General features: G+C 49.2%; 1 pseudogene; it reads right to left on the reverse strand.

Moving 5' to 3' along the window:
- Window positions 1-544: 544 nt before the first annotated feature.
- On the reverse strand, window positions 545-1,247 carry LOC115326641 (annotated as a pseudogene).
- Between the last annotated feature and the right edge of the window lie 1,341 nt (window positions 1,248-2,588).

Genomic DNA, 2,588 nt, shown 5'->3' on the forward strand with positions numbered 1-2,588 from the left:
GAGACTAACTCAGGGCAGCAGCTTGGTTGAAAGATTTAAGCTCGTACCGAAACAAACTTCTTTCAAATGTTTACATTCAGGTTTTGGTATTGGTTTGCTTTGATGACACCTGGTGTGAAGAGGATTGTAGCATATAGTTTTGACTATTTTAAACAGTGAAGTTAATGTACTGACACATGTCCTTGTTTTGAAAGATTGCCAGCTATTGAATATTTAAAATAATGGTTATGTGGTTTCTTGTGAGTTGTAACTGTTTGGTAAGGATGTTTAGACCTTGATCTAGATTGTTGTGTTCAGGCCTTTTTGCGTGCACATTCTGGTACGAGTGTTCTTCAAAGCCTAAATGCCCTCTGACTCAACACTTAGCTTTCTTGACTGTTCTGCTACACAACCTACTTGGTGTTTGCTTTTTACTAAAATTAGTGGATGCTTTATCTTGCCATGCATTGCCAAAAGTCTGTGTACTGAAGCTTGGCATTGTTAGTCTTAGTTCCGAGGCCGAACATTTTTACGTCTAGAAAGAACATGTTCACTGATACATTCGTTACGCCATCTTGACCGCGTCCGTCTTCTTTTCACCTCCTCGCTGCCCCGTGCACCGGTGAGGGGGCGCGTGCGCAACAACAGTTTGCGATACACGACACATCCCCCTCTTGAGAAGCAAGTCGTTGGCTCAATTACAGGCCGAGACATTCTGGTGGTCTCCCGGCTCGACTGCTGCGGGCGACTTGCCTGGCCTCTTCTGAGCAACCCGGTTTTTTATTGTTAGGAAGATTTCCCTGAGGCACTGCTTGTAGGCGTTCTTATACAACAGACATTCTCAACGCTCTAGACGATGTACAATCTCGGTGCACCCTTTGGTCCAACAACGGTTCCTTGTTTCTGGGTGCCTTGTCTGACATGGACCACGGTACCTGGATGGAGGGGCGCTCTTTCTTTCGTCCTGTGTCGGACATTGTAGTTTTCCGCCTCCCTTTTTTGAATGGCCTTGTTTCGTTGTTGGTACGTGGATTGGCATGTCCACTTTGGTTGCAATGCCCTAGGCATGGTAGGAACATTTGTCTTTAGCTTGCGGCCCATGAGAAGTTCGGCAGAGAAGTAACCCTCAGGGCCTGGTGTCGCTCAGTGTACCCCGTCAGATTTGCGCAGAATGTTTTTGGCCGTCTGAATTGCTATCTCAGCCTCACCATTGTTCTGTGCATAGTGTGTGCTAGATGTCACATGTTCTACGCCCCAGCCACTGAGAAATTGTGCGAATTCGAGCGGGCTATACTGTGGGCCGTTGTCCGACTGAATGATACCTGGGATGCTGTAGCGGGCGAACAGGTTGTCCAAGAAATGGACAACGCGCTTCGTCTGTGTCCCGTGTAGCTCAAGTTAAAAAAAAAAACTGAGTAATAGTCAATGGCTATGATGTAGTTTCTTCCTTTGAAGTAGAACAAATCGGTGCCGACCACTTGCCATGGACGTTCCGGGAGAGGAGTCTGAAGCAGCTGCTCGGTTGGTGCTTGGCAGTGCCTCTTGCAGTCTGGGCATCTGCTTACGAACGCCTCGACGTTTTGGCTGATCGCTGGTCACCATGTAGACTCGCGTGCTCTCGCGCGACACCTGACGGTACTTTGGTGTCCTGTGTGAAGTCTTTCCAGCCCTTATTGGCGTAGATTTTGGGGAAAGGCGAGCCGTGTTCCCCTGAGCAGGAGTCCATGTACAATTGACAGTTCATCGGCCACACTTGCATACTTGTGCGCTTCTGGAGCCAACGTCTCCGTTTTGGACCACTTTGTTGCACAACAGTGCATGACGAGTGACGTCGTCTTGTCTTTTACACGCTCGGCTGTAGTCCTGTTTAACATGTCAGTCGAGGCTGGCAGCTGCTCAGTCGTCAGTAGTTTGTACTCTTCAATCGCTGACGCGAGGTTTTCATCTAGGCACTGCAGTGGTTTTCGCGACAAGGTGTCGGCAGTGTGCATGTCCTTTCCTGGTATATGCACGATTGTGAAATCGTATTCGAGCACATGCAAAGACGATGAGGTCGTGGTGTCATTTCGTCAATGCTATTCGTCGAGAACAAAGGCACCAGTGGCCTGTGGTCAGTCTCAATCACAAAGGGCAGTTCGAGCACATACATCCTGAAATGCTCACACGCCCACGTTGCAGCGAGAGCCTCCTTTTCCACCTCAGCATACTTTTGCTCTGTTGGTGACATGGCCCTGGAGGCGTATGCCACTGGCTGTCGCTTTCCCTCGTCGTTGGTTTGGAGGAGTACAGCTCCTAAGCCATATGATGAAGTGTCCGCTGATAGTGTCGGACGCTTCTGGAATCATAGTTGCACAGGACAGGAGTTGTCTTCCCGTCAGCCTTGATCTCGTCGAACGCTTTTTGCTGAGGTTGGAGCCAACACCAACTCGTTTCATTGAGCAGCAGCTCTCGTAGCGGCTTTGTCTTCTCAGCCAGTCCTGGAAAAAATTTGGTCAACTGATTCACCATGCCCAGGAAGGACCTCAGCTCAGTCGTGTTCTCTGGTGGTGGCATCTATCTGATGGCTTCTGTTTTCTCCAGGTTTGCGACAATACCGTGCTGTCCCCGCA

Source organism: Ixodes scapularis, unplaced genomic scaffold (genome assembly GCF_016920785.2).
Source record: "Ixodes scapularis isolate PalLabHiFi unplaced genomic scaffold, ASM1692078v2 PGA_scaffold13__105_contigs__length_92229423, whole genome shotgun sequence".
Lineage (NCBI taxonomy): Eukaryota > Metazoa > Arthropoda > Arachnida > Ixodida > Ixodidae > Ixodes > Ixodes scapularis.